Here is a 14,236-nt window from a genome sequence, read left to right as displayed (position 1 = left end):
ATACGACAGACAGTGATTTTGAAGTCTTGACTGGAACATACTACCACGACCTACTTAAACTGAATAGCGACTGCCGCTGTTGTGGGCGCGCACAGTACAGTGAGTAAAATACACTGTAAAGGTTCCTAGCGCTTGTGCTGCGAAGTGCTCGCCACGCACGTATAGAAATCTGAAATGTGATGACCAGCGCACTTCTGCATCGAACTAAACGGTGGACTTCTGTCTCTTCCTCTCGTTCGGATCCACCTTTCACGCCCAGAGTCCGTGGCCCAAGCTCAAAACGGATTCCGTCCTCCGCGGCGGCACAACACCAAATCCGTTCCACAGCACCCGACTGAATTCTCTTCTCTGCCTCACACTACAAGCAAGTCCCGGAAACACTCCACGTGGAGCACATGACAAAAACCTAAAAACCACCAAACGAAAACGTGCTCCCCTGTGCCTGTCATATATCACCCCGTGTACTGTGCAGCATCCCTCCACATGACGGGAAAAACTGTTCCTCCAATCCTCATACACGTCGAGGCATCACTTACTTAGTACGCGCGAGAAACAGCGCAGCTTGTCTGCTTACGTGGGCTCACAAAAAACGCAACAGCTCTCCCAGCGACAAAGCGTCGGGCATTCTGCAGTGGCGTCCCATTTCGGCCGCTTCGGCGAAATGTTTTCACAGGCCTCATCGATACCGAACGTACAATAATGTTCCCAGGAAACAACGTGAGAACCCCTGCTGTAACGGCAGAATTAACTTCTCCTCGGCTGAGAACAATAATTGTCAGTGTCACGGTCCGTCGCAGCTAGGCGAAAGAAGTAGTAAAAAGTTTTGCCTTTGGTCTCTGGGGCAATACACTGTGGCCTACATTGCGCTTGCTGCTTTCCATGGCCAGTGGGCCCTTGTAGCTTAGGCCATGGCCTCTGCGTCGGGTTCGACTGTGCGAAAAGTTCGGCCAGAATCTCTCCTCGCTCTGTCGATACTTGCCCTCGCGATCTACCGTGTTCTCCGAACTGGCACCAGTAACCCTCCCCCGCTACAAACATGGCTGTCCGACAAAACAAGCGCTTAGTTCCAGCGCCTCTAATAATTTCATGCACCTAGATGCCCTTGAATTCAGTATTGCAACCACTGTCAACCACTTTAGTAGTCTCATTGATCAAAAAACCCTCCTAACGTAATGAAAGTACCCTAATTGCTTGTGTCTACTCAATTGAATAAATGAAGTAGAAGAAAGGCGGGCCTAAAGGATTTGCCATCTTTCAGCGCTCCATTCCTCGAACAAACAAACAAAACAAAAACCGTCCGAACAGGCACAACGGTACCGACCGGCCGCCGTGTCATTCTCTGCCCTCAGGCGCCACCGGATGCGGATACGGAGGGGCATCTGGTCAGAACACAGCTCTCTCGGTCCTTGTCAGTTTCCGTGACCGGTGTCGCTACTTCTCAGTCAGGTACCTCCTCAATGAGCCTCACAAGGGCTAGTGCATCCCACTTGCCAATTGCACTTGGCAGACCCGGACGGTGACCCATCCAAGTGTTTGCCGAGCCCGACAGCGCTTAACTTCGGTGATATAACTGGAACCGGTGTTACCATTGCGGCAACGCCATTAGACGATTCCCGAAAAACTAATACTTAAATCTTTCAATGCCAGTTCTGATTTCTCATATTTTATTACGATAACCGTTTCCACCTAAGTAGGTGGGCGTCAGCAAAACATTTTCGCGTATGGAGGAGGAAGTTGGACATTGGAATTTCGTAAAAGATCCAGCCGAACGAAAAACGCCCTTGTTTTCAGGACTGCCGCTCCAATTCGCGTATCACACACTTTCTCTCCTACTTCGCGATAACAGGAAACGAGCTGCCCTTCTTTGAACGTTTTCGATGTTTTCAGTGAATCCTGTGTGGTTAGGATCCCATACTGCACAGCTATACTCCAGCAAATAACGGACAGGTATAGTGAGGCAACCCCTCTAGTGGATTCATTACGTCTTCTAAGTGTTCTGCCAATAAAACGCAGTCTTTGTTTCGCCTTCCCCACATTACCTATGTGATCGCCCCGATTTAAGCTGTACGTAATTGTTATCCCTAGGCATTTAGTTGACTTGACAGCCTTTAGCTAGGTCTTGCATAGAAAGCGACGACAAACTGTCATCCTTGCAAAATTTACACACCATTGTCTTCATTATATAAAAATAAAAAAGTTAGAGACAGTCACATAACAGTCAATAACAAATTCGTTGTCACTTCCATTGGAACCATGTCTTTAAAAAAAATTAAAGAAAGTAGGCCACCGCCAAATGTGCTTCGGCTAAAATATTGTTACGCATGTGTTTATGTCGGGCCACGTTTTTCCTGAAGAAGAAGTGGCCGCGTACGCTGCCTTAATCTATTACGATCGGTTTCGTTCGCTGAACGTCTTTGAGTTCCGAGTTGTGCTAAAGTCATGGCGTAAATGGTGTGGCTAACGCAAGTAATACTAAAGACTAAATCCTAAAACTCTGATCGTAAACATTCCACGAACCGCATGGTGAACAATGACGAGAACATACGGCTTTCTGTGTACAGTAAACGACATGATCAAGATCATTTGCTGTCACTCTGATAGTACCGACGTTCACTGTAGGGATAGCTGATCTTTTTTTACTGACGTACTGTGTATGGCGGATTACGTTCTAAGAATTCGTAATTACGAGGAAAGTGATCACGAAATTTTTATTGAGCTTTATGCGAATGTGTTTTACCTTTTTTACCTTTACTACAACGATAACACTGCTATGGACGACTTCGCCAGGATGAATGCTTGTCAACGATTTCTATTTATAGCAGCCTATTTGTGTTCAGATATTTCTGAACAGCTTCGAAACACGTATAAATTAGGGCTTTTGGATTGTCAGTGGTTGAGACTACATTTTACATTTCTTTTATGTCAATAAAATTGACCCCAACAAAAACAGCTACGTCATGAAGAGCACCGTGTAATACAGTAATCAAAGGGAGATGGAATACTAATAACCGTGGATCACTGGAAAGCGATAGTAGTGAAAGGAATAGAAGATAGAGTTATGGGAGAATATGGACACAGTAGTATAAAGGAGAGTGAAGGAAGACTAATAGAGTTCTGCAGTAAATTCCAGGTAGGGATTGCCAATACGCTGTTCAAGATCACGAGATGTCAAGGTACACTTGGAAAAGGCCAGGAGACATAAGGAGACAGCAGCGGGGCTATATCATGGTCAGACAAAGATTTCGAAGTCAGGTATGATATAGTATTGGTATAATATGATGTATCGTCGAACAGATATATATCCAAACTGCAATTTATAATGATGAAGATTAGGTTGAAATTCAAGACAATCGTCAGGAAGAATCAATGTGGAAGGAAGTGGTATGCTTAAATACTGGCCAAATGGTTATGTACGTCTTAAATTCTCTAGAACTATAGTTACTGCGCTTATGCGTGCCACAGTAGCCAATTCAGTTGATGAGGAACGAACATCTCTTAAAAGGAAAAATCTCAGAAATTGGGTGGACAAATCTACTTACAAGGAAAGTAACTCCGAAGAAACGTTAGGTAATACTTCATTTGATTGATGAAAGAAGGAAAAGACATGACTAAAGCGATATAAATCACTTAGGAATGACATAAATAGAAAGTGCGTCGACGTTCAGGCGAAATTCTTGCAAGAAAAAATGCGAAGAAATAGCAAGAGAAATGGTCGCTGGAAGGTCAGATTCAACGTACAAGAAAGTCTAAACAACCTTCAGTGAAACTAACAGTAAAGGAGTCGCCATTAAAAGTGCAAGGGGAATTGCATTGTCAAACGTAGAGGAGAAAGCGAATAGGTGGAAAGAGAAAGATGAAGGCTCTACGTGGGGGTGAAATGTACGATGACGCGACAGTGGAGGGATGGTGTGTCGATGTGCCATTAAATAAGGTGGAAGGCATAAAGAACCTTCGTTCGGAATTTATAGAATCTTTGGGGGAAGCGGCAACCAAACGGTTATTCAAGTTTATGTGTAGAATCTATGGAACTAGTAACATACGACCAGACCTTCAGGGAAAAAAAATCATTTACGCATTTCCTAAGAGAGCTATGGCGGATAAGTGTGAAAACTATAGTACAATTGGCGTAATCGATCATGCATCCAAGTTGCTGACAAGAATAATATACAGAACAATGGAAAAGTAAAGTGAGGATATGTTAGATGACGATTAGTTTGACCTTAGGCAAAGGCATCAGAGAGGCAGTTCTGAAGTTGCAATTCGTAATAGAAGCAACAGTTAACATAAAATAGCGGTCAACAATATAGAATAATGTAAGATCTAAACTGTGAGAAAAATAGGAGTGAGCTGAGGGGAAGGTTTACAAGAACCAAAAAGGGAACAGTAATAATGGAAGCCGAAGAACGAAGTTCTCGGATTGAAAGGGATGTAAGAAAGGGATGCTTGGATTGAAAGGGATGCGAGAAAGGGATGCAACCTTTCTCCCCTACTGTTCAATCTGTTCACCGAAGAAGCAGTGACAGAAGTAAAAGTAAATTTCAGGAATGGGATTAAAATACAGGGCGAAAGAATATCAACGTTAAGATCCGCCGTGGGCGATGCTATCTTCAGTGGAAGCAAGAAATAATCATGGCACATGCTGAACGAAATGAACAGTCTAGTGAGCACAGAATACGGTAAAAAGGTAAAGTTCCCTGTTGTGGACCAGGTGATCCAATCTGGCCCAACCGATCGCTGTGTCCTGCTCTGCCACTGGCGTCATCAGATGCGATATGGAGGGCCACGTGGTCAGCAGACCGCTCTCCCGCTCGTCGTCGGGTTTCTTGACCTCGGAACCGCTACCAATCTGTTGAGTAGCTCCTCTGTTGGTCTCACGAGTTTGAGTGCATCCCGTACCAGTCCTCTCACTAAGAAAAAATTCCTGGTAGTGCCGGGGATATAACCTGGTGCCCCCGCGTGAGAGTCAGCCGCGCTGACCACTTTGCGATGGTCGCAGCCTATGAACAGGACTTGAGAATATACTGAAGAAATACGAAAATGATGAGGAGTAATAGAAATAAGAATAATGATAAAATTAACATGACAACTGGGGATCACGAAGTAGACTAAGTGAAGGAATTCTGCTCTCTAGGCGGGAAAATAACGTGTGTCCGACGAAAGAAGGAGCACACCAAAAGCTGGTTCACACAGGCACAGAGGTTATTCCTCGCCAAAAGATGGCTTATAATATCAAACCTCTGACTTAATCTGAGTAAAAAATTTCTGAGAATGTAAGTTATTAAAGTACTGTATGGAAGAGAAGAATGGACTATTGGGGAAGCTGAGAAAAGGAAAATCGAAGCGTTTCAAATGTGGTACCACATAAGGATGTTGAAAATTAAGTGGACGGATAAGATATGAGGAAGTGGTACTCGGAATTGCAAATCACTGACAAGAAGAAGGGACAGGATGACAACTTGTTACAAGACGTCGAGGAATAACTCAGATGGTACTGAGGCCGCTGTGAAGAGTAAAAACTATAAGCGAAGACAGATACAGGAAAATATCAAAAAATACTGATGATGTTGGCTGTAAGTGCTGCTCTGCGATGAAGAGGTTGGCACAGGGGAAGAAGTTGAGGAGGGGCGCATCTAACCACTCTGAGATGACTGATGACGCAAAAAAACTAGTGTATGAAGTAGAAGGAGACATATTCTTATTTCCTAAATGGATGCAGTACTACAAGTCCCACATAAATATGCTGTCGACAAAGAATATTTTATTTGAAAAGAAGTGGCGATACGAACTGCAGTGATAAATTCATGCCAGCAGTGACTGATAAACAACGCAAAGTGGAGGTGACAATCGAAATCAGGAAACTGTACCAGGCTCTCCGACCACGGTGGCGTTGAGATAAAACAGTTCCCTAGTAGGCAATGGTTGGCAGTTCAAATTCCAATCCAATCATCGAGATCTAGGTTTTCCATTACTTTCCTAAACTGGATATACAGTACATGTACTGAAAGCACATCGTCGATTTCCTTCCACATCTGAGCTTGTGATCCGTCTCTGATGGCCTCTTCCTCAACTGGACGTCAAACCCCGATCTTCATTTCTTCCTTCGACCACGAGTAACCTCTTATGTGTGGGTAGACAGCTGTTGATTTAGCTGAAATCTGTGCTTCTTCTTGAAAAGAATGCTCGTGGCAAGCAATGCTTCCTGCTAGGATAGAACTCTGTGAAGAAGAGCCAGCGAAACACAGAGCTACTGTCCAACAACGCTGTGTAATTTTGATATTCTTTATCTTACGGTTTAGATAATAAATACGTACCGATCAGCCTTATCTAAATCTTACGTAATTTTTACCGTCATAGTTCTTAATTTCTTTAGTTTCTATCATCTCGCTGGGGAGGATTTGAGATACTCCTCTGGAGATCTGGCACAAGACGTCTTTCACGTCGTACGAGATCCGTCTAAATGTTGGTGCCAGGAGCCTTAGCTGCTGGTATGAATTCTCACATTTCTGACGAGTGTGACTGCGACTTGCTGGTTGTGTACAGTCAGCGAACATTTGCAACTTCCATCCAGTCTATAGAAAATAAGTGTCTACTGTAGTTACATCCCAATCTGACATTAAATCTTTTACTCTAGTAAATAATAGGAGACTTGTACCCTTAAGCAGTTGAGATTCTACGTCCCGCCAGCCAGATGTACTATGGTTGGTACTGTGTAAAGTCCTTCTTTCGCATACTAAGAAAAAGAAAAAGAAAACTCTTTTCAAGAATGTTGTTTTACAGAAGCATTCCTGGTTCAAATGGTTCAAATGGCTCTGAGCACTATGTGACTAAACTTCGGAGGTTATCAGTTGCCTAGAACTTAGAACTAATTAAAGCTAACTAACCTAAGGACGTCACACACATCCATGCCCGAGGCAGGATTCGAAGCTGCGACCGTAGCGGTCGCTCGGTTCCAGACGTAGCGCCTAGAACCGCACGGCCACTCCTGCCGGCTAGAAGCATTCCTGAATAGCGCTTAGTGTGACTGGCATCTTCAGACACTGTATCCTGCCGAATGTGCTCGTTCTGAGGCTCATCAATTTCGTGTTATCGTTGGTCCTATAACTGAAGCAAATTAGAAGTCTATACCTTCCATATAATGGTTTGTGGAGGGTTTCTAGGATCGTATCCTCCAGCGAGTTGCTTTCTCCTGTGTCTCTGGGCAGCTGGGAATGAGGAAGAAGGAACATTAGCTTTTAACGTCCCATCAACTGCAACCTTAACGTTGGAAACCGAGAGGGACAACAACTGGTTTATAATTCGTCCACAGAACGCTTCACTTGGATTATAACCAAGTACGCTCTGACTTGATGAACTGGAATGGAGTAGGTGTACTAACACACAAAGAGACTGCGTCTACGGAAGACAACGCTGCCTACATACTCTTTATCTGGTGTTCTGTCAATAATTATAAGATACTGGAAGTCCACGAACGGATGACACGACACTGGTCGCTGTGGGAGATGCTCGGAGTTTGTGCCGGTTGCTGGTAACGAGGCTCAGGTCGCTAGCCGGGCCTTCAGCCCGGTGTGAGTTGGAAGGTTTTTTGTGCGGCGCGGGCAGCTGAGCGGCGAGGAAGGCCCGGCGGAGGCTCTGGAGGAAGAAGTTGGGCGCAGCTCGGCTGGGTTCGGCGCGGCGCGGCGCGGCCCGTCCGACGCGTCGGCCGCCGCCGCACCTGCCGGCGCCAGCTGTTGCTGCGGCCGCCACAGTTTCAGGTTATTCACCCCACCACCGTAAACGAAGAGCAAAATATGCTCCTCACTGGCCCCGGCTGATATATGCAAGTACCTCGTAATTCACGCCCTTATGATTCGCGACGATATTGGCTGTCACGGTCAATTTTTGTCATCCTACCTTCACAGGTCGATATACTGCTATGTGGTTGCTTCCTTGTCTCGAAGAAATGAACTTAATAAGATCGTATCACATCCTTTTATTTCTTAAACAACCGATATGTATTCTTCGTGGCCCTATGATTATATTCTGAAACCACTTTGAACAGGAACCCTTCTTAATGATTAACTTCCTCTGGTTATTTCAGAGAACTTCTCTGATACTTGTGCTGCTGCTGTTGTTGGTCTTCAGTCAGAGGACTGGTTTGATGCAGCTCTCCAACTAATCTACCCCACGCAAGTCACTTCATCTATGCATAACTACCGTAATCTACATCCAATTCAAGATGCTTATTACACTGAAGCCCTTTGTCTCCCTCAACAATTTTATGCGCCTCACACCTTTGCCACCATTACCAAAATGATGCCTCCATATGTGTCCTATCAACTAATCCCTTGTTTTAGTCAAATTGTGCTATGAATTTATTTTCTTCTCCATTTAGAGCCTCGTCATAAGTTATACAATGCAGCTGTCCAACCTTCAATTTTCTTCTGTAGCGCCACATTTCAAAATCTTCTGTTCTCTTCTTGTCTGAACTATCATCGTCCACTTACAGACAAGGATACACGTCAGACTTCAGAGAGAGACTTTATGTCACTCGATAGATGTATATTCGATGGAAAAATAATTCTGTTTTAGAAATTTGTTTCTTACTATTGTCGGCCTGCATATTATATCTACCCTACTTCGGCCATCATCAGACTCTTTTACTGCCCAAATAACGAAATTCGTCTACTACTTTTACTGACAATTTTTTAAATTCAGTTCTATTATCATCGCCCGGCAAATGTCGCAGGTTCTAGACGATGAAGATCATTGCACTACATTTACTAAAGTGTCATTACTCACTGTACACGTGTCTTTCCTCATTTAATTTTCTTTGTTTCTAAGCCATTCGAAACGCTCATATTAAATCGACTAGTTCTTATTACTTAAGGAGTCCGCCCCGATAGTTGAGTGGTCAGGGTGGCGGATTGCCGTCCTACGGGCACGGGTTCGATTCCTGGCTGGGTCGGATATTTTCTCCGCTCAGGGACTGGGTGTTGTGTTCATCATCATTTCATTCCCATCCAGTGCGCAGGTCGCTCAATGTGGCGTCGAATGTATTAAGACCTGCACCAAGGCGGCCAGACCTGCCCCGCAAAGGGTCTTCCGGGCAATGACGCCAAATGCTCATTTACATTATTTAAGGAAATACCACATTTTATCGTGGAATTCTCGTCTTCTTATTCTTAGTCTTCCTCCTCGCCTCACCCATGTCTTCTCTATGGGGCGAAATTGTTACGGGCTGAGGCAATGTCGGTGACAGTCGGCGGTCCGATACCTTCCCTGATTCCACCAATAACCCCACCCCCTGCCACGGAATCTCTACTCTGTACACTATCACGTTTTCTAAATGTTTGCGCAGCATGTATCTGTACACCATCTCGTTTTCTAAATGTTTGAGTAGCATGTATCTGAGGCTGTACGTGCTTACCAGTCGGCTACACCCCTAGCTCCGCATGTGGTAAACCGCTTCCAATCTGGCCGACTCGCTAGCCCTTGTCCCTAATCCGGGAAGGGAATTCGATCAGAGCAGACTCGCCTCCCTGAATTCTGGAAGCGGCACGCTATCGCGGGGTGCTGTACGGTAGGGTTCGCAATATTCTCCTCATCTCTCAAGTATTCAAACCTTACGAGATGCTGTTTATTCTGTTCTAGATGCCTACTTCGAGCATATGACGCTGTATCCGTCGCCTGCACCTCTCTAATTTGATTTACCGGCAGCTGATCTTAACGAACTTGTGCGACAGACGGTTTGTCAAGAGCAGTGTCACATGTCATGTTGCCTCTGTGACAAATCGACATGTTTGGATATAACACTGAAAAAGTACAGTATGGTACGGATTAGTATTAATGAGCTGTATGGCACCAGTTCTTCTCAACTTGCGGGACATAATATTGTGATGAGCATCATCTCCTGGTAGGAGAGGGCCATCATACCAACTACTTCTGCCACAGAGACGAGAATTTGGAAGCTAAACAATGTAATTAGGAAAAACTTTTAGTTCTTGTTAATCTGGAGCGGTACTTGAAAGATAGATCGCTGCTAGCGGAAAAGAAGCTGTGTAAGTCGATTTGCGAACCCCTTCTTTCGAAGTGTTTATATTAATTTTAACCACAGCATTTACATGTTACCTGTAATCACTGATCTTGCCAATACACTGTTGGAAAATAAAATTGCCGTATCAAGAAGCCAGCATGCAACAGACGTAAGATTGGTATCAGTTGTACTACATGCTTGTATAAGCAATTGATCAGCATTTTAGCGCAGCTGGACAAGATAGGTAGAGGTAACTACATCTATATTCTGTACATGAAGAGAGCATTGGCGACAACATCCTCACTCAGGAATAGTATCTGAGTGTCGGTTGTTTTGAGCACAGTGAATCGCCAAGCGTTGGGCCTGATTCAAATTCCCCGCCCGATTGGAGATTTTATCCGTTCGGGGGCCGGGTGCAGTGTTGTGTACCGAGATAATTGGCATTCTACTATTGCGGTGCGTACCGAGATAATTGGCATTCTACTATTGCGGTTGTTATGTACAACTTCACACACAGTTTGAAAAAAGACAAGATCGCATAATATTTCTTTGTTTAAAACAACCGATTGCGAGAGAGTCTACTGCCATCTTCAGGTCTTAAAAATCTTCTTCTTATGAAACGTGAAAGACTCAAGTTAAAATTAACACTTTTGATAGCGATTTTTTAAGACCTGAAGAACACAACAGAGCCCGTCGAAACGGGTTGTCTTAAATAAAGAAATATTTGCGCCATCCTGGCTTTTGAAAGTTTTTTCCGTAGACAACGGTAAGGAGAGGTAGGCTACAGAGTGATGGGGCAACTGTCTTCGTAGGAAAGCTGGACAGGAGCAGATATGATTAGCGAACAAAGTAATACTTAACTTGTATTTCTCCAAGCGAACGAATACTAATTGAAAATAATGCAGTAAAAAACAGAGCTCAGCTATCAGTATGTCAACTAGGATGAGTCTCACTGTACTAAGCATGAACAACAGTGTCGTAGCGAAGAGGTACCAAACGCAAATGGAACGAGTTGCTGCCGTCCTACAAGCTATTTCCGTAAGAGCTTGTAAAAATGTAACAGGACTTAGAGAATGCTCCACTGAACAATTTGAGGTAGGAAACCTGGCGTCGGAGAAGGCAGCTTAAGGAGATATAGAAGTAAACTCGTCTACAACTTTGTCTACCATTGCTCTTTCCAGCTTATTTACAACTAACATGTGCACAAGTTTACACACACTGTGGTATTTATTTACATGTACGAGTGCGAACAACAATTACACCCATATCACCTACTACGAGTCCTTGCAATGCTTGTGACTGACTTTGCACCAAGGCTCGCATTGTGTCAGTGGTCGTTCCAACAATAGATTGATCAACCAGATTTCCTCCAAATCGTGCTGCTTATTGACGAGGCCTCATTTGATTTTGGTGGTACTTCGAACAGCAGGAACAGCCATGGGTGGGATGAGGAAAACCCTCGCGCTTTAATAGAGTCTCGCCATCAAGTACGTTTTGCTGTGAATATCTGGGCCGGCATTGTAGGCGACAATCTCATTGGACCATATCTCCTACCTGGCCATCTGAATGGCCACCTCGACTTGAGGTTCATGCAAAGAGTTCTACCTGAATTGTTGGAGAGCGTACCGTTGGCTGTTCTTGAGAGAATGTGGATACAACATGGCGGTGCACCGCCTCACTTCAGTGTGAATGTCTTCAACTGTCGCAATTCTGTATTTCCTGGTCGCTGGATTGGAAGCGGAGGTCCCGTCCCATAGCCTCCTGCGAGGTCACCTGACCTCAATCCCCTCGATTATTTCCTATGGGTGTATCTAAATTCTCATGTGTGTGAGACCCCAGTGAATGCTGAGACGGACTTAGTTGCCAGAATTGTAGCTGCCTGTGATGCGATTCAAAACACACCAGGGATATTCGACAGGGTGTGTCAGAGTCTTGTTGGGCGATGTAATGCTTGCATTGAGGTTGATGACCGTCAGTTTCAGCTCATTTTGTAAAATACAATACAAATAGTACCTTCATTGTGTCAATTATGGTATTTACAGTTAATTGTATCTAATGTAAATAAAATAGTACACAGTAATGTGACTTTATTCTATTCTATTATTTATTCCTATTATCTCCTTAAGCTTGCTTCTCACACCCCAGGTTCCACACTTCATATTGTTCAGTGGAACATCCTCTACGTCCTGTTAAATTTTGCACGCTCTTATGGAGACACCCTGTATACTGTGGTGGCAGAGGATGCTCATAGTCCAGAGGCCCTGCAGGCACAGCAACATTGGATCCGCCAGGTCCGCCCAGCCGCTGTCGGAGTCTGACGGAAACTTGCAATTCCGTTGCCAACTGTGACACCCTTCGGCTGGTATTTATACGTGATACCACAGTATGGTTTAACAGGTATGGACCGAAAGCCAATAAATCGAAAAAAAATTGTTTGTTTCTGAGAGGATTATGCCTTGCTTAAGAAGGTGAAATGTCCACCTGTGCTATTATTCGATATCTGTGGCACTGTGACCAATCGAGGCTCCAGTTTATCGTTACAATTTGAAATTTAGGTATGTTGTGTTCATGGGCACCTCCAAAGGCGACAGATTCAATCTGCATACCATGTCTTACGTCAGCGATAGGAAATCACATGTCCACCTGGTGCGAATTCTGTAGGAGCTACAGTGCTCCAAGACGACCTGTCTGCTCATTCAGTGATACGGCATATTTCGAGTAGTGACCATTGTATCGGGTGACCTCAAAAACTCACCGAGCGAGGTGGCACAGTGGTTAGCACGCTGGACTTGCATTCGGGAGAACGACGGTACAAACCTGTGTCTGGCACTCCTGATTACAATTTCCGTGGTTTTCCTCAATCGCTGCAGACAAATCCCTAATCCGATGGGACCGATGACCTAGCTGTTCGGTACACTGCCCCAAATCAAACAAACAACGTGACAACGCATCTAACGGGTTACAGCATTCACATACTGTGAATTACGGTGAAATAATATTTTATCTAAAGTACCAAACCATTCTAGCAGTACGAAAGGGCGCGGGGTAGATTATGTTGTCAGTAGACAAGCAGTAACAGCTGAGCGGATCGGTCAGGACAGCTCAATGACTGTGGAAGCGGACTTCTAATTTGCTATCACCTGAATAACAAATGCTTCAGGGACATTTCAGTCCCTCCAAATCTGCCCAGGTCGATTATCGGTGATGTGATTGTGAAGTGGAAAGGTAAAGAAACCACCACAAGAAAACCAAGACCACGCCGACATCTTGTGCAGACGGACAGGGGGCGTCAAGCGTTGCTGAGGGTGGCTGTGAAAAGTCCCATGAAACTATCGGAAGAAATTACTAGCGCTACCAGCAATTCATCTACACTACTGGCCATTAAAATTGCTACACCACGAAGATGACGAGCTACAGACGGGAAATTTAACCGACGGGAAGAAGGTGCCGCAATATGCAAATGATTAGCTTTTCAGAGTATTCACACTAGGTTGGTGCCGGTGGCGACACCTACAACGTGCTGACATGAGGAAAGTTTCCAACCGATTTCTCTTACACAAACAGAAGCTGACCGGCGTTGCCTGGTGAAACGTAGTTGTGATGCCTCGTGTAAGCAGGAGAAATGCGTATCATCACGTTTCCGACTTTGATAAAGGTCGGATTGTAGCCTATCGCGATTGCGGTTTATCGTATGGTGACATTGCTGCTCGCGTTGGTCGAGATCCAATGACTGTTAGCAGAATATGGAACCGGTGGGTTCAGGAGGGTAATACCGAACTCCGTGCTGGATCCCAACGGCCTCGTATCACTAGCGACCGAGCGAGGTGGCGCAGTGGTTAGCACACTGGACTCGCATTCGGGAGGACGACGGTTCAATCCCGTCTCCGGCCATCTTGATTTAGGTTCTCCGTGATTTCCCTAAATCGCTTCAGGCAAATGCCGGGATGGTTCCTTTGAAAGGGCGCGGCCGATTTCCTTCCCCGTCCTTCCCTCACCCGAGCTTGCGCTCCGTCTCTAATGACCTCGTTGTCGACGGGACGTTAAACACTAATCTCCTCCTCCTCCTCCTCGTATCACTAGCAGTCGAGATGACAGGCATTTTGTCCACATGACTGTAACGGATCGTGCAGCCACGTCTCGATCCCTGAGTCAACAGAGGGGGACGTTTGCAAGACAACAACCATCTGCACGAACAGCGGCTACCCTTGACGCTGCATCGCAGAT

This window comes from Schistocerca cancellata, chromosome 3 (assembly GCF_023864275.1).
Source record: "Schistocerca cancellata isolate TAMUIC-IGC-003103 chromosome 3, iqSchCanc2.1, whole genome shotgun sequence".
Taxonomy (NCBI): Eukaryota; Metazoa; Arthropoda; class Insecta; order Orthoptera; family Acrididae; genus Schistocerca; species Schistocerca cancellata.
The sequence above is the reverse complement of the archived record's forward strand: the minus strand, read 5'-3'. Positions refer to the sequence as shown.